Here is an 18551-nt window from a genome sequence, read left to right on the forward strand (position 1 = left end):
GGGATTAATTGTTTGCTTTTTATAAATAATGTGGTGCAACTGCTCAAATTTACAGCTCTACCTGTATCTATCACCATTACCATAAGAATGGCTAAATAATAAGATTTAAAAAAAAGTTTAAGGTGTCTCTCTTCCTGATTTTTGAGGCTCTAGAGTTTTTCCTTTTGTGCTCTTCTTTCCAATCATGAGGCCTAGAAAAATATTTCTACAGATAAGAACATTTCAGATTCTGAAGGAATAAAATAACTCAAGAACTGATAATTTGAGAAAAGAAAACAAGTGTTGCAAGACTTATGAAAAAACACAGAGAGCCAGCAGCGTACATGTTAAGTACAACGAATATATTAAGGTAAATCTTTTAATTCGTTGAACAATAAAGATTTTCTAACAGACCACATGAATTTTTCATGATGAGGGTACAGTTTTGTCACCATTGTACAAAGGCTGATATATGTTAATGTGTCAGTTATGTATTTTTTCATATGCAAATAATATGAGTCTTAACAATATGGCCACAATGACACCAGAATCACTAAATTATAAAAATTTTGAAAGTGTCTTTATTATGTCCCTTAAAAAACTTTGCTACTTTATTATAGGTGGATACAAAGCTGGAATAATTAATGCAATTAAGATAGAACTACGGATCCTACCCAGGCACAAAAAGAGTGCTTCACGCTCACTCCCCTGGGAAGGCCAGGTGGAATATGACCCTAAGATACTTCCTCCCCCCTGTTTTACAATTAAAGTGAAGATCTGGAGTGGAGAGGCAGCAGCCAAATTACTAATTAGCACTCTGATGACTACATCTGCATTTTTAAGATTTCATTTTGATTTGCATGGGCCTGCACAGTCAGCTGTTAAGTTGCAATTCAGCTGAGTTAAGTGTTTACTTGTTGTTGTTTTTAAGAAGAGGGAGAGAAAAGATCTAACAGAATTGGGTCTTCATCATTAGACCTAGAAAGAAATATGAGCCAGGAGGCTTCATTCATTAGTGAAGTGCTGGGGCCAAGACTACCAAAATTAAGGAAAAATCTTTTACGGGTAGGAAAGGGGTAAACAAAGGCTTTTCAGGAGTAACACACAGATGAATGATGGACACCGACATTTCACACATTCACATTAAGGAGGAAACTGGGCCTGAGGTGCATCTTTTGGTTAGTCTTCGGCTATCACTAAACACAGTGAGGCAATACCTAACTAATGTATGCTATTACTTCACCATAGATTCACAAAGGAAATGGCATTTATGATTGTGACTTAAAGGTCATATTGAAAACGGAAAGTATGCTGTGCACTTTGTGGAGGTTTACTACTGTAGTTGAAATATGTAAGGAGTTTTTACCGAGTAAGCATACTTTGATACCTCCTCTTTCCAAAGCACTCACGGTGTTTCCAGATTGCCTCCCTCCCACTCGATCCTTCTGGACAGAAAGCATTATGGTGATGCCTTCAAGTGACATTCTGAAGGTTAACTCCTCCGACCAACACTATTTAGCCTGAGACTGAGCACCCTGACCATTTTTGTCTTGTTATAGACTCTTTATATTCCTGCATATATTCTTCCTAATCTGGAATGGAAAAACTTTGGAAACCCCAAAATTTTACAGGAATGGAAATTGTCTCATGCCAGACTATAGTTATGAGGTTAACAGTATTAATTACTGCAAAATGCTCAATACCGTGGAAATAAAAATTCCTAAGAATAAAGACTAGTTTGAAACTGCACCATGAATAAACTCTTTCATTAAACTAAAACTCTTTACAAAATACAAAGTTGTGAGTATGAGTATCGCAACAGGGACCTGCATGGACCAATTACATCCTCATACTTACATGAAGTATCACGTTGCTCATTTACATTGAAATTAATCAGATTTACTCCCAAATCCCTACCTTCAGAGCTGCTTCCTAACAATACATCATTTATACACTTGATTTTTCCATACTGAACTGAGTTTAGACATTCAAATCCTCACAATCTTGAATATACAATTCATATATGTACAGCACTTTTGATGAACATCATTAAAATGCTTGTTCTTTTTAATCAATTGCACAAAAATCAGAGTGCTCTTGAGCTATAACACTCCGTTCCCCTTTGCTTAGGCAGATAAAACTACATGGGACAGAGAGTATGTAATTATTTACATGCTTATCCCAGAAATAATTTTCTAAAGAGGTTACTGTGTTATGAGAGTATTTAATGAAGTACTTTCAGCTTTTGTGCAATTAATGCAAATTTATGTGATGATCTACTATTTTAACAATCAATGGCTGTGTGTATTTTAATTATCTGTCATTTCTTTTTTACTGAAAAAAAGTTGTTTGCATTATACTCTCAACTGAGTTTAAATACAGCTGCTTTGAAATTTGCAGTTTGTGTTCTGTGGGAGGACCTACAATTCCAAAACAACAAAAAGAAATGCAGAATGAAAGGGAGAACGTCTCCAAATTTCCCATACAAAGGAATCCAGGATGGGGAGCAATGGCTGAGATCTGTGTCTCTAGTAGACAAGATGGCACGGCTACCTCAGACCACAGGTATTTGTTCCAACACCTCTTCTTAATGTGTGTTGGTTTTTTTTTTCTTTCTTTCCTTTTTGGCTTATCATGCACCAGCAGAGCCTGGTGTCAGTGGGTGTGTTCGACTGAGAAGGTCCTTGACGAAGAAGCCCCAGTGCTGTAGCAGAGTTGGTGACTATGCTGTGTAGCTGGCTGCAGTACGAGCACGATGTAGGTCACCTGCCCCGGCCTCGTGGGCCACTGGTGCTCTGCAGCCACAGGTGGGAAACCAGTGCCTTGCGATGTGTGTGCCATTCAGATGGCCTCAGACAGTCAGAATATCAGCATTTATACCCATGCAAAGGGATCTAATGTAAGAATGAGCAAGGTCTGAATTACAGCACTGAAATACATTTTAATGGCCATCATTAAATCTGCATAGAGAAGAGACGGCTCCAGGGGGGAAACCTTATAGCAGCCTTTCAGTACCTAAAGGGTGCCTACAGGAAAGATGGGGAGGGACTCTTTATCAGGGACTGTAGCGATAGGGCGAGGGGTAACAGTTTTAAACTGAAAGAGAGGAAATTTAGATTAGATATTAGGAAGAAATTCTTCACTGTAAGGGTGGTGAGGCACTGGAACAGGTTGCCCAGAGAAGTTGTGGATACCCCATCCCTGGAAGTGTTCAAGGCCAGGCTGGATGAGGCTTTGAGCAGCCTGGTCTAGTGGGAGGTGTCCCTGCACATGGCAGGGGGTTGGAACTAGATGATCTTTAAGGTCCCTTCCAACCCAAACCATTCTGTGATTCTATGATTCCATGTATGTTGCCAGAGAAAAACACATTTAAGTTGACTTTAGGTCTGTACTCATTGTGACACAGCCTCTACTGTGCATCAATAAAGATAAAACTTCTTTCCGGATTCTCAATACTTGCACCTTGCTTACTGAAAGATGGTTTTATCTTGTTTTCTTATCAGTTCAAGAAAATGAAGCAAAGATAATTTTCTTTACTAGTAAATCATCCACTCCTTTTCCAGGCCTTTCCCTGCAGTGTGAAAGCAAGCCACTTCACTCACCTGACCTTCTCCCCTCACTTATGCTTCCTTTTGTACTTCTAATCGTATCAACATATTGCCACCCATCTCCAACTATTCACCTTCCTGCATCATTGATATATTTCTTAACCACCTCACTTATATTTTCTCCCCTGTTGCCCCTTACACCAGGATATCTGCATAGTGAAACCCTTGGACTCTTTCAGAGCTTTCCTGAAAAGATCACCCTTCACTACAAGGCTTACAATACGTCTCACTAGTCTGTCCAGCAGCAGGCTGAGGTCACTGCCTATTATCCAGGCCAAAAATATCTAATCTTTTTTGTACATTTCCCCTTGGTTTTCTATTCTTTATTTCATCTTTTGTAATTAAAGTGCAAACTTATCAGGGTGGGAGAGCTTTCTGTTCTCTGTTTGTGTAGCATTTAGTACAAGGCATTTGGGACATGTGAATTCCTAGACCCTGCCGTAATAAAAGAATAAACACTTACAGATAGGGTAAAATACGATAGGGAAGGTAGAATTATCTCTCAAACATTATAGATCCCAGAAACTGAGGGCTACCCTCAACTTCAGAAAAATGCAGGAATATTAAGACACCAAACAACGTCTGTCTGTTTGGACAACCTTAGTCCTGGTGTGACACTGTGTAATAACAATATGATTAGGGCATTATAGGGATTTAAATTGTCATTGGATCAAACTGATTCGCAGATGATTCATCTTCTTTCTCTCCCCGGAGAATTATCGGAGCAAGAGCAACAGCGGGTGGCAGCCGAGGAGGAAAGAAGCTCTTCCGAGGACCCCCCCAAGCAACAATTTTCCCTTCTCTCACTAATAAATTCGAAACTCCCAGCTCGGATGAGTAACAGCAAAAAGGGACATAATTCCTAAAATAATTACTTTGAAAATGTCCTATGGAAAGTCTTCAAAGAATTCTGATGATATATGAATAATGAAGGGTCTGTATTTTATAACAGAATTCATTAGAGATAAATAAAAGTCTGACAGAAGGTGCAAAAGGACTGATTTTCAATTAACTCTAACTCAAATTAATTAATGGATTTACTAGTAAATTCTCAGAAAATCCATTTCATACTCAGTAAGTACTGTAATTTTTGGAACAATACAGTATATTTTGTGCATAGCAAAGTGACTGGATCCCTCCTTTAAGTACAAACTTCAGTTCAGCCTCAACTTTGGAGCAGTGCCCGGCACCTTCATAATTCTTCTCTTCAGTCTATCCACAGTGTGAAAAAGGAAGATGGATATGCAGCAAGCCTACAAAGAAACCTGATATATCATCGGGGAAAAAACTTGACACATAAAGAGTGTTTCATGAATCATGAAAATACATTTCAATAACTAAGCCAGAAGGAAAAAAAAAAACTGACCAACCTTGATTGGCCAATTATAAAATTATAAATGGCTGCATTTTTGAGAATGCTCCGATGGCATCAGTGGAGGTTTTTAACTAAGCCAGATGAAATCCCGTCCTGCTTGTGATAGTATCTCAGCACAGATTTTCCGTGCTTTCTGATGTTGCCCTCATACTGCTGTTGAAAAAATTTGCATGAAAAACTCTTCTGGAAATGCACGTGGTTTAATTAAACAAAATGAAGAAACAAATTGAAAAACGCCATGCATGGCAATCCTTCAGATTTCTTCCCCACTTCATCTCCTTTTCAGGACAGTCTTTCAAAAACATTTTCATCAGGAACAGGAAGAAATAATGCATAAGCATAAAACTGGGTATCTTGCAGTTTTAGTATGTCTCTAGATTTTTGACGGATTCTGCATATTCTAAGTGTTTATTCAATCTTTCTAACCACAAACAGCATAAGTTAAGATGTTTTTGCACTATTGCACATCTATTATTTTTTATGGTATGTGCTTAACAACATGAACGGATGTATGATAGACTGCAGATTTAACAGATTTAATCAAAGACTACGCTGGGCATGTAGCAGAGGACAGTGTTCCTGTAGGAATCATAATGTTATCATTTCCTGCTCTTTCAAGTATGTAGCCATAATATTTCATTAGTGTATGGCCTGGGTGAGCCTTTTTATCGTTTTAGCCTGGCAAGAGTAGGGTCCTGCACCTGGGAAGGAAGAATGCCAAACACCAGTATATGTTAGGGGCAGACATGCAGGGAAGCAGCTCTGAGGAGAAGGACGTGGGGGTGCTGGTAGACAGCAAATTATCCATGAGCCAGCAGTGTGCCCTTGTCGCCAAGAAGGCCAATGGCATCCTGGGCTGCATAGGGAAGACTGTGGCCAGTAGGTCGAGGGAGGTCATTCTCCCCCTCTACTCTGCACTGGTGAGGCCACAACTGGAGTACTGTGTCCAGTTTTGGGCTCCCCAGTTCAAGAGGGACAGGGAACTACTGGAGCAAGTCCAGCGAAGGGCAACCAAGATGATTATGGGACTGGAGCACCTCCCTTATGAGGAAAGGCTGAAAGAGCTGGGACTCTTTAGCCTGGAGAAGAGAAGGTTGAGGGGGGACCTGGTTAATGTTTACAAGTATCTAAAGGGTGGGTTTAAGGAGGACGGAGCCAGGCTCTTTTCAATGGTTCCCAGCGACAGGACAAGGGGCAATGGGCACAAGCTAGAACATAGGAAGTTCCGTTCAAATACACAGAAAAACTTCTTTACAGTGAGGGTGACAGAGCACTGGAACAGGCTGCCCAGGAGTTGTGGAGTCCCCTTCTCTGGAGATTTTCAAGACCCGCCTGGATGCAGCCCTGAGGGATGTGCTTTAGGCAATCCTGCTCTAGCAGGGGAGTTGGACTAGATGATCTCTAGAGGTCCCTTCCAACTCTGAAGATTCCGTGATTCCGTGATTCCTAGGATGACGTGGCAAACCTCTGTCCTTGCGCTGTGGGTCTGCTCATCTGTTCTTCTCCCTTCCCTCAGAAACTCCCATCTGACCAGGAAAGAGCCACTGAAGGCTCAGAGACTGTTGCAACCCTGGATGTTACACAAGAAGCAGTGTCTGAGCTGGGGGAAGAGATTCAGATGGGTACCGAGGAAAAGGCTGGTTGGATGCATCCTGTTTGGCAGAGCCCACGTTAATGCCATGTGTGCATCGGGCAGGCAATGGGCACACAGGCAGCTGCTGGCTGCCGCCGCGTGGATGTGCCCTGCACGAGAGCATAACACAAGGGACGTGAAGGGATGGAGCAGGAAGACAAGACTGGTGGGCGAAGGATGCATACCTTGGGCGAAACCACATATCATCAGTTCTTTTGCCCACTGAGTAACCTGTTGAGTTTTGGTGTGTCAGCTCCACAGTGACAGTGGAGTCCTTCAGCTTGTCCCAAAAGCATCAAGGGTTCCCATGAGATCTCCCACCCAAGGAATTGCTAGATCCAAAGCCGCACAGCTTGCAAGATTGGAGGATACCCAAGGCATGAAGTCCAGCATAGCTATGGGCTATTTTCTGCACTTAATAAAGGTAAAATATGTGCTTGCAGCCCAGAAAGCCAGCCACATCCTGGGCTGCATCAAAAGAAACATGGCCAGCAGGGCAAGGGAGGTGATTCTAGCCCTCTACTCTGCTCTCGTGAGACCCCACCTAGAGTATTTGCGTGCAGCTCTGGAGTCCTCAGCACAAGAAGGACATCGACCTGTTGGAATGGGTCCAGCGGAGGGCCATGAAGATAATCAGAGGGCTGGAGCACCTCTGCTGTAAGGACAGGCTGAGAGAGTTGGGGTTGTTCAGCCTGGAGAAGAGAAGGCTCTGGGGAGACCTTATAGCAGCCTTCCAGTACCTAAAGGGGGCCTAAAGGAGAGATGGGGAGGGACTCTTTACCAGGGAGTGGAATGATAAGATGAGGGGTAATGGTTTCAAACTGAAAGAGGGGAGATTTAGATTGGATATTAGGAAGAAATTCTTCACTGTACGGGTGGTGAGGCACTGGAACAGGTTGCCCAGAGAAGTTGTGGATGCCCCATCCCTGGAAGTGTTCAAGGCCAGGCTGGATGGGGCTTTGAGCAGCCTGGTCTAGTGGGAGGTGTCCCTGCCCATGGCAGGGGGTTGGAACTAGATGATCTTTAAGCTCACTTCCAACCCGAACCATTCTGTGATTCTATGATTCCATGTAATTTGGAGCTGTACTTTTTCTAGATTATGAAAGGGTTAAAAAGAAACACATTTGCAGCACTGATGCAGAACGACCTTGCAGGGAGCATTCTGGCCTGTGCCAGCAGTTCTTTCTTCCTTTGCACACAGCTTCTAATGGAAAAGTACTGCCTGCCCTCCGTAAATTATTAATTTCTTCATGTTATCAGATACCGTTGATAAAAAGACAAGTGGCCCCTGTACTGACTGTCTGGGGTAAAATGAATACTTGCTGATGCCCTTTAAACTCTGTATAGGTTTTCATCTACTTTCTACCCAGCTTGGCTTTGCACTGTGCGATGGACTGTTACACACTTTTAGCTGCTCACAAGTAACTCCCTATGGAATAAACCATTACTGCTTTCATTTTAGGTGCTGACTGAGATGAATGACTTTAAATTACTTACAACCTTCAGCTGATCTAAGATGTCAAACAAACTTTAAACCAGTATATGTTCAAGGATGTGTGAACCTGAAAACACGAAAAGGCGGAGGGGCTTTTTCATTAGCTGCTGCTTCGCAGGGGAGAGAAGGTCACCCCCTGGAGCGGCCAGGCACGGAGGCAGCAGACACCATCGCTCCCAGTCGCTGCTCTTAACTATTATTAATGCAAACAACTCAAAGCAGTACCTCTGATAAAAAGCTTGATAAAAGCTACCAAGATTAGGGATCATGTTAATGAGCAACGATAGCATAAATTATCAAGTGGAACAGCTCCAAATTGTAGCATAAAGGGACCCATTTAAGAGGGATTATACGTCAGGTTCAAAAAGAATGAGGAATTGGCGAGAATACAAGCACATACCAGATCCAACAAGTGGTACCTTTTCCAGGACTGCTGTGTCTCAGACGGCTATATTTAACTTTTCAGGGTAGGCAGTGGAAAGGAAACTGCAATAGGCATGACAATAAGGGCGAGCAGCTGTCTGAAAAGCTGTAATGCACTGAAAATGGCACTTAACGCATATTCATTGGGGGCAGCAGAATATTCTACACTGCAGTTAAATGCATTAGGACTAGCAGCAGACAGTCTAGCTACCAAGGATTGTCTCCATAGTATCCACTTTGGCTCCTCAGCATCCCTTCAGAGGTTACTGTCTCCTATTTGCTATGCCATTGCTGAAAGGTAGGGACCATTTCCAGACCAGATTAAGCTCTTGTTCCTCGGAAGAAGACAAATGACAGGTAGCTAGATTGCACTCAGGTCTTCCAAAGGGGGCTTTCAAAATGAATGGCAGATCAAAAGCGCAAACTTAATTAAGCTTCTACTTGGGTTTCTCTATACAGCTACATAAAAGATGAAGGACTAGGACAATGTCTGTCTGACCAAACCCAGCCCCTGCTATGAGGGTTTGCGGTGCTGTTTATAATTTTACCATTCTCCCTTTGAAGCATGGTAGGTTTCTGTGGAGCGACATCTTGCGTGCCTTATTCACTTGTGTCAGCCTTACCCCAGCTATTAGTTCCTGCTGCTTTTGCTCAGCACTTGGCAGAACTGGATGCTCTGCTTTTCTGGAACCACTTCAAACTGTGAGAAAAATGAGCTGTTTGAATGTCACTGTGGAGGAGAAAATCCTGCAGGCATAGTCCTCAGAAAAAGGAGCATCAGATCTGTCTGACATTTATAACACTAATTTATCCACTTTACTAACCAGACCATCTTCTGGCAAATAAGGTGTGCTTATTTTGTACTTATGCAAAACTCAGAGGTAATATAGGGTTTTCTGTAGGTGGGCTGATGTTATTTTGGTGGAACTATGGGAAACAGGTTGTAGGATTCTCACAATTCCTGGTTCTACATCATACCATCAATCCCTGCAGTTAAATAATTAATTGTTTATATTTATCCTCAAAATAGTGTTGTGGTTGAGCTCAAACTATCAGACACTAACAAAGGGACAAATTTCTTTACACAACAACCTCCTAAGCAGATGACAACCATGAATGTCGGTAGTTTCATGGAGTGTTGCTTTGGGTATGAGTGAAAGGAGACAGAAAAGCAGGAAGTAAAAGCGGGCTCAGAAACGTGGTGCTCTGGAGAGAGGGTTGGTTGTGGTCTTTTGGTCGTGCGTTGCTGAACTAGACTTGGAGCAAAAACTCTTCAGGTTGCTTAGCTCCAACTATGTTCAGAGAAACAAGGTTTTATGTGTTTTTCTTTTAAGTAATTGCCATAATGTCAAAGACATCTGAATTAAATTCTTGAGCACTTAGAGACAGCCCCAAAGCTTTGATTTTCGACCAAAAATTCAATGAGATAAAAAAAGAGATAATGATAACGCACAGCACTGCTGTAAGTGTATCCTTCTTTGCAAGGAGGTCCAAAAATTAAATGGATATGAAAAGTGACTTGACTTCTCAGTATTTAGTCTGTCCAGTGATGTTTGAGGGAAATTCAGACTGTGCTGTTGCACTGGTTCAACAGTTTTCTATACCTAATCTTGGACTTTTTCGTGAACACTAAAATACTTTAAATGGTTGTTTGTCAGCCTGGGCTGATAATGTTGCAATTGGAAATGTGTGGACTAACCTCTTGGCGAGCTGTTTTGGTGTCTACTGCAGGGAGCAAACATTACGGTTAAGGTGAACTATGCAAAAGCCGACTGTACTGTCACCTTAATAAAACCCAGAAAAATCCTAACCTGTCTCTGAGGAGGATTCCTCAGAATCAGGAAGATGAGAAGCTGAATAAGTTAGTGGATGTATCATGTAACAGATGGGCTGGAAGCTGCCCTCACCTAGAAACGTTAGAAGCTTGTATCCACCTTCTCCATTGCTTGTCTGCACTAATCACAGAACCAATTAGTGATGAGATGATCAAGCCAGATGCTGCCACTGGTATCCGCTAGATTCCTTACCCCTTGATTTGAACAAATGTAAGACAAATTAGACAGCAAAGGAGGCCCTATTGGATTGCAGCATCACTGTCATAAGACATTATTCTTAAATTGTTTATAGAGTCTAGAAAGAGAAAAATATTTGACAGGAAGGAATAAATGCTGCCAACATTGATTGTTTCACATTTCAAGGGCAAATTTGAAACTGTACTTTTGCAGTGACTGAACATAGATCATTGGAGAGATGTTCTCATAAACACCTGTGAGAGATATGAAAACCTGGCTGCTGGCGTAATACATTAATAATCTAGAGATGCCTACATGCTACATGTGGGAGGATGTAGTGCACAGAAAGAAAGAGAAAGGAAAGGAAAATGGGCAAGAAGCACAGAGGATTAATAAACCAGCAAAGAAAATAAAAATTTTCATAGCAGTCTCCAGAATTTCCTTTTGGAAGGAGGATTGGCAAGAGAGAGCTTTCTGGAGGAGAAGTTCTGGTTTATAACCTGGGGGTGGGTTTCTGGCATTACAGAGTCACAGAGATGAAGACGGTCCCCTTGTCCAAACATGTGAGCCCTTTCCTGCCCTGCCCTCGCCATATTACTTCAGGCGCATCCCAGCTCCCAGTTTGTGGAGCTGCTTTCTTGCCCACACCTTTTTTTACCTTGACGCAGAAGAGATCGATCCGCTTTCCTATTTTCTATTCCTCTGTCAGCTGCATTCCTAACTCTAAAACTTTGTTTTCTCCCGTGGAAAGCCAGCCTCACAGCCTCCCCCGCTGCCTGGTGCTCCTCTGCACTGCTTGCCCTGCCAGGCTGCTGCCGCGATTCACAGCTCTTCTGATGTTCTTTGCCCAAATATCCAGATAAAACAGAGGTTTCCATGTGGGAACAATGCAATGTATTCAAGGCAGAACAGTAATAAAGGGTATCAGAGCACTGAAAGGAAAAATAATGGATTAGGGGAGAGGAAGGAACGAAAACTAGATTTATCATTTTCTCTCTGAAAAGAGAGAACAATTACTGAAAAAAAAAGGTAAAACCATAAAGTGTTTATACATAAAAAGTTGATAAATTATTCCCTGTAGATTTCGTGTCACTTTTGCTGCAAATATTTCTGATTATAGCATACATATTTCCATGATTGCTGTCTTTTTTCTGTTGGTTTTTATTCAAATCTACTAAAAACTTTCTCTTCGAATATTCTTCATATTCTTCAAACATGAAGTTTGCTATGGAAGTTTTCCTAGCTCAACATGCCTTGCCTGCCAGCACTTACACAGGCAGCCTTTGTGAGTTAATTATTGCAGGTGGCTTAATTCTTCATGACAAATAATAGAAAGATAGAAAGACACTTATTATTTTTGTAACCCCTACAAAAACGGAGCACTCGGCTGTATTAACTCTTGTGTGGCTTTTTGGCGACTGTACACACTTGCATCCTCTGAAGTGATCTAGTTTACAGCCCAACGAAGGGACTGAGACAATCCTTACTCTGAAATCAACAGCAAAACTATCTTGGACTTTCTTGCTGGGCTGAAGCTCCTCCAGCGGCTCAGTCCTGCAGTCCAGAGGTGGCTTGGTCACATTCCCACTGTAACCAGTAAATGGCTTCTGCCTGAGCATCGTGTTGTGGCCAGTGCTTCTTAGACTGCAAAGCCTGAAGGGAACAGGGATGGTCATTCTCCCAGGGGGTTTTGCATCAGAGCCAGCCCAGATTTTTGTCACAGATGATATAAGACCTACTGAACCTCTGCTGCTCCAAAGGAGGAGGGGAACACAGCTGCTTGTGGAGATGCTTGCTTCATCAGTCTTGTACCTGAGTATGTCACGAGTGACTTCAATACACACATCACTGCTATGAGATAGAGAAGGATGATCCTATCTTATAGATGAGATTCAAAGACACAGTGGCTGTTCATCACATGAATTTGGATGCTTAATTTCTGAGAGTATAAAAAAATGAAATCCTTAGGTATTTCTGCACATTTGGATCTAACCAGACCAGTGATCCTTTCCTTTCTCCCTCACATTTCTCTAGGGATAATTTTATATCTGACCATCTGAAAAGGTTAGAAAAATTGTTGTTCATCAGTTCATAATTCATCACAACCAGTTTACAAACAACCATTTGTTCGCTCTGATATTTTTATTACATTTCTGCCCACTTTATTGATGCTGTTTTTAGTGTAGACAATTTATATTTGGATTAATAACAGCTGAAAAAATTAAATGAGACACTACTGTAATGTTTCAAAATAAAGTTGACATCGCAAGTTGACAACGCCTGGGATTCTCAAGATGAAATGTTGTAAAGTTAGTTTGTCAAAAATATTTGTTTGTAATTGTGCTTTGCATGATTGCTTATTAAAAAAAAAAAAAGAAGTTACTCGAGTTCATGAGCTGAGAAGATGTGATGTACTTAGTGCTATCATATTATGCAAGAAAAGTTGCTGTGCTTCAGATCTGAGAACCATTGTGGGATATTTCTGCCTATGCCTTATTTTCATGTTGCAACTGGAAGACATACCATCTCTGACAAAAATTATTTCTGTTTCTTTTTACACTGAGTTTCACTTTTTTTTTTAGCAAGTATGTGTCAATATAAAAGCCCATGCTTGTACTTAGGGGGGCAAGCTTGGAGGTATGACTGAATCCTGTGCTACAGACCGGCAACACTCCCTGCTCATATATTGTGTGGTCCCGTTTTCCTACCTAGTGAGGGATACAAGCTGAAGGAGTATGAGTCCATCGACACATCCTCCTCAAGAGTTTGCTGCAATCACTTGGGAGGTCCTGCTGAAGACCATCCTCTCCAGATCAGCCCCTTCTCCTTCTGCAGGATGAAAAAAGCCAACAACACTTGAAAATGGGAATCCAGATGCTACTATAACTAAGAAAATACCGTTATATACTCACTTTGAATAATGTGTGAGCTCAAGATACAGAAGAAATTGAAGGAGACTTAGAAACAGGACGTGAAAATTATTAAGCGCAGGAAGGATTTATGAGGGGCATCTAATGAGAATGAGATGAATTAATTTAGCAGGGACCTCAATAATCAGTGGCCTGATGGAGGTGTACAAAGCAATGAACGGCAAAGAATGAGCAAAAATGTGTGTAGCCTCACTTCAAAACATGAAAACTATGGGACATCTAATGAAACTGAAGGCAACCCATTTAAAGCTGATAAAGGGAATAGTTTTCTTGTAATAAATAATTTAGTGGTGGAATTCATACCTAGAAAGTATTTATGAATCCAAAAATTAGGTAGAACTGAAGAAGGGTAAGAACCTTAAATTAGGACGGGAACACCAAGGGTATAGATGTCTCCTGGGCCAAGATCTACAATAACCACTAACCAAGGGAGATAAACCCCCTTGACCTGTAATTCTATAGTTCTTTATTAAAAGATTTCTTTTGCTTTATTTTGAAACAGCTCATACTAGCCAGTATCAGACACGTATCAGTGTATTAGATGGTCTGCTGATCTTTAATGATATCTAATTCTGCTGTTTCTTATTTCACTCTGGTTTGGTGGAGCCAGAAACATCCATCATTCATCTTCATCTCTGTGGAAGACTTGTAATACATGGTGATTTAGGGCAGTTAATAAAACAGTTGTCTATGTATGACACTGGTGCTGTAATATGTTCCTTAGAACACGGAGAACAGCTCCAAAGGTGATAAAATTACACTGGTGCATAATAGTGAGTGACCTAAAAAGGAAGCATTTGTAACAACCAGTTATAATCCCTTTCACCATGCAAGTCTATGAATCAATCAGTAGGTGAATTTTGGATAGGCCAAACCTGTTTTTCTGCCAGCAAAATTCCCATAGAAATTTCGCAAACACAGCAAGAGTTTAGGATTGACCTAGGCAATTGTATAAGGCTGAATTTGAGGACTCTTAAGTTGTAGGGTGAGCCTTATCCAGGGCCAGGAGAGGAAGGCAGACATGTTTTTGAAGTTGAGGTATTTCTAGGCAACTGAGGAACTCATAAGAAGTCTCAAATTTTGGCTGAACTTTTGCTGGAAACTGTTTCATCCCCCACTGAGCACAGAAAGTGAAGAGCACAGCGGTAAGGAAAAGCAATCCTTGCTTCTCTCTAGGGCTTGTATTTCTGAGGAAGACAGAACAGAAAGAAACTAGCTCAAATCCATGCTAAATATCCCTTCCAGGTGATTCACGGCATTGTGTTAAATCTGACCAAATGTAAATATAGTTACATCAAAGCTATTTCTCTAGATTCCTTTAATAAGTCAGCGGAGGCAAGCACTTCTAGGGTGTGACTCATGTCATCCTAAAGTAGGTATCTAACTAGGCCAGCTGAATCACACCTTGAAAATGCCTATCTCTTTTACTCAGATATAAAGGTAGGTCATGGTAATGTGTTTAGATGTAAACATCTGTAGTACAGACGTGTAAAGTCAGATGGTATAACTCCCACCCATAGTCACCCGGCTTAGGAAAAGGATGGTGCATGCATTCCATCTCAGGGTGGTTGTAGTGTTTACATTTTGCTCCATTTTTGTTGGCAGCCCTGCTCTTGCTGCAGCCCTGTGACCTGAAGTTCAGAGCAGCTGCGACCTTTGCTTCGGAATCACCTCTGACATAAAAATCTGTTTTCTAGCTGTCCTTTCTGGTGACTAAAATAAGCAATGGGGTTTCATGCTGCAACCCTGTGCAAAATACCTTGCTCTTGCCTAGCTACAAACCCTTTTTAGTGTGGTTTGCCATAATGGTTTTTTTAGTCACAGAAATACAGCAGGCAACAGCAGAAAATCCATATATAAAACTGTTTCTGAATGCACTGCCACAGCCCTAAACCTAATTTATTTTCTTTTCCCTTTTAATTAGGTTTTCTGCAGGCTCCAGCCATTAACTCTGTTTTAAAACAAACTGTCCAAGGCTTTTCTTTGATAATGGTTTAATTTTAGCTTTTTCTCCAACCCCCGAAAGACAATTAACTCTCATGCCTGGTATCTCTCATCAGATTTTCCTGCATCTCCTCCCTTGGCAGCCCTCCAAAGCAGGTTCATTTAACACCCGCAATGTTCCCACAATTGAATCCCATCTCTACAGATCTCACTTGCCCTGCGCATCAGCTCACTATGGAGAGCGACGGCTTCCTGTTCCATTTACATCAAAGCCATCGGATGCTGTGGGCAGCAGTGCTTGTATGACACTCTTTAATCCAATCCTCGCTGATGAAGCACCCAGCCAGGACGTGGAAGGAGACTGCTGCTACTTATTATAAATGAGCAGCACCGACACATTGCCAGCACTGCCATCGTGAAGGCAATGGCATGGGTTTTGGCTTGGAGTTAATTACTTTCCCTTTTCCTCCCTGCATGGGCAAGAGATGATCTGATCATTTAGGTTGCTCACCGAATCTTGGCACAACCCCATTACAAGCTGTTTTCTCCTGCTCTCTGCAGCCAGAAGTAGCGATAGCCGCACACGGGCGCCAGCACGGCCCTTCCTCCGCGATGTGCACACCTCCAAACCAGCACAGTGCCGCTTCGGAGGAAAGCAGAGCTCCGATGGGGACAGGAATACTCATCACCATTCCCTGCATTCCTGGAGAAGCTTTCATCTGAAGGTTTCAAAGAATATCCTCTTTTCCGGCATTGCGTATAACGCATAAACAATATCACCGACATGCAGGCTAGGCAGCTGCGTTGTGTTACGGCTTGCTGAGTCCTCAAGAGAGCTACCATCAGCACGAAGTACACCAGAGGCACTTCCATTTGAAGCTACTGGGTTCTCAGTGCTATATGAAGCCAAGATGCTTCCTTTGTTCTAGTTCCTAGTTCTAGGCAACTAGGACCGAAAATCTGGACCGCTAGTTATTGCAGGCACAGTACTGAGTTTTGACACTGTGGACCCAAAATGCCTTTGCTTAAGAAAGCACCACAACTGCACGTAATGAACCATGGTAGAAAACTGGGTACAAACCTTCTACAGCGGGTGTACTGAGGACCCATTCATCATTTTTGATCACCCACAACTCTAATTTAGGGAATCCATCACTCTAGAGCCCTGCCACAGCAGTGAAGTTTACACCTCAAGCCTCAGACCACCCTGACATTCATCAGTGTTGTTTTTGTGGGGTCAGACTTCTTTCTGCTGATAGGGAAGGACCCAATGGACATATCTCTTCTCAGGTTTTCTGAGACCCTGAAAGTTCTATTCAGTGTTATAAGACAACTTTGCTCTCAAGAGCCACATAACATTTTGCAAAAAATAAATAGACAAAATTAGAAAAATAACTCTGAAGAAATGAAGGGAAGACTATAGCAAAGGAAATTAATGCAGGTCCTAAATACTACAGAGAACTGCATGACAGAATTTATAAAAGCACCTTTAGAAACGTAATTGGAAACCTGTCATCATCGTTGGGTGCTGGGGCATTTTTACAAATCTGCACCTGAAGATGCTGTGTCATAAAATAAATGCTAAAAAAATGGGATTACTTCTAAGAATGGTCTCAGCAATGGATTGTGGAAGCTTAAAAATCTTTCTTTTTATTTTCCTTAACTTTGTAGAGAGTTGGTAAGACAATACTTTAATCTGTGCCTACAGGGTTATGTTCCTCATGTATGTTTGAGCCGGTAATTCAGGACTCTGGCAGGATGTACAGCAATCTGGTGCAGAGCTGCTGTGTGACTGTAGGTAAGTATCTTCTTTTATACTCATTTTCCTCTCTATTTTGTGAATTTAGGTTCTAAGCATGTTGTATTGTGAGTCTTGGCTGTAGCACTGTACTCAGAATATTCTGAGTAAAACTGATGAGATGTTTGTCCTTGTATTATCCTCTGCTCATCCATAACTCGAAAATTGACAACTGACAACTTTAAAATGAAATGTGTCTTTGGAAGACTATGGAACCGGCAGGTGAAATTTGTGCTGTATCATGGCAGAGCTCCTCCATTTCGTTGCCCTGAAAACTGCCACAGGGTGAGTCGCAGAGATACAGATGGACGCAAAGAGAAGTGACCCTGTTGGTGTACATGGACAGAGTGGGCTTTATTAGAGAAAGGTTTAATGAGTCAATGTAAGATGGGCATTATATTTGTGTTTGTGTCTGAGAGAGTGGATATACACTCTGTGGTGTAATCACAGAGGACTTTTTGCTATAAAGCAGGAGTTAGAAGGCAGGCAAAGTGAAGAAAGCACAAGCTGTGGAGAAGGGTGCAGCTGACAGTGTCAGAAGTAGCTGCCAGGCTTCAGAGTAGGAGGCTGGAGAGCTGGTGATGGAGCAAGGCGTATAAAAGCCTATAAAAGCTTAGACAAAAGTGGTGTCACTGGAGTAAGAAGAGCAATCACGGAATTGGTATGTGAGTACTTAAATGAAGAGATTTGGAAAATGGGTAGCCAGGGTTTAAGACAGATCACTGGTGTGGACATAGCCAAGGATGAGGGAGAGAGATAACTCATGATACATAGGGGAAAATAAAAATGGGTAAAAGCGAACCCATTTGCTTCAAAAAACTGGTTTTATGAAACTGAAATGTAAAGTTTTCAATGTTTTCCTCTCCATATTTTATTATATTTCATTTAGATTCAGAACCAAGTCAAGATTTGAAACTACAAAATCCTTTCTGAAATGGAATGTCTGTCTCCTGCACAGTCCTCATTGCAAGTCAATGAGTTCTGGTTAAAATCACTTTCTACTTCCCATGTTTATCTGATACCAGATTGCTAAATAACTTGAATATTTTTGGTCCTTTAAAGCCTCTACACTTTTGTACAAACTGATGTTGAAGAATTATTAACCACTCAGTGCTAGGAGAATTCTTTTATTTATTTATGATGCATTCACTGGCAAGATGGGGAGTTGTCCATGAAAACTTTTAGTTTTATATGGGAGGTTATGTTTCTAGAAAAATTAGGAACTACTTTTTTTCAGTCTAATTTCTGGACATTTGAGTCCCTTAGTGATGATGCAATGCATCACTTGCCACTTGTAATCTTCAAATCTATCAACACATAGTTTTTTAAATATGGTACAGTCTCTTTCAGAAGG

The 18551-nt window shown here is 41.5% G+C and overlaps 1 long non-coding RNA gene across 3 annotated transcripts in view; it reads left to right on the plus strand.

Moving 5' to 3' along the window:
* Positions 1 to 18551, plus strand: part of LOC134516544 (uncharacterized) — an 83254-nt gene that overhangs the window by 17796 nt on the left and 46907 nt on the right. For 2 of the 3 annotated variants that reach the window (XR_010071353.1, XR_010071351.1), the window contains exon 2: positions 17108 to 17197. This is a non-coding gene — a long non-coding RNA (uncharacterized LOC134516544). Of the gene's footprint in view, positions 1 to 2379; positions 2545 to 17107; positions 17198 to 18551 lie in introns of all 3 variants that reach the window. The other variant, XR_010071352.1, reaches the window with a different exon arrangement.

This window comes from Chroicocephalus ridibundus, chromosome 5, assembly GCF_963924245.1.
Source record: "Chroicocephalus ridibundus chromosome 5, bChrRid1.1, whole genome shotgun sequence".
Classification (NCBI taxonomy): Eukaryota; Metazoa; Chordata; class Aves; order Charadriiformes; family Laridae; genus Chroicocephalus; species Chroicocephalus ridibundus.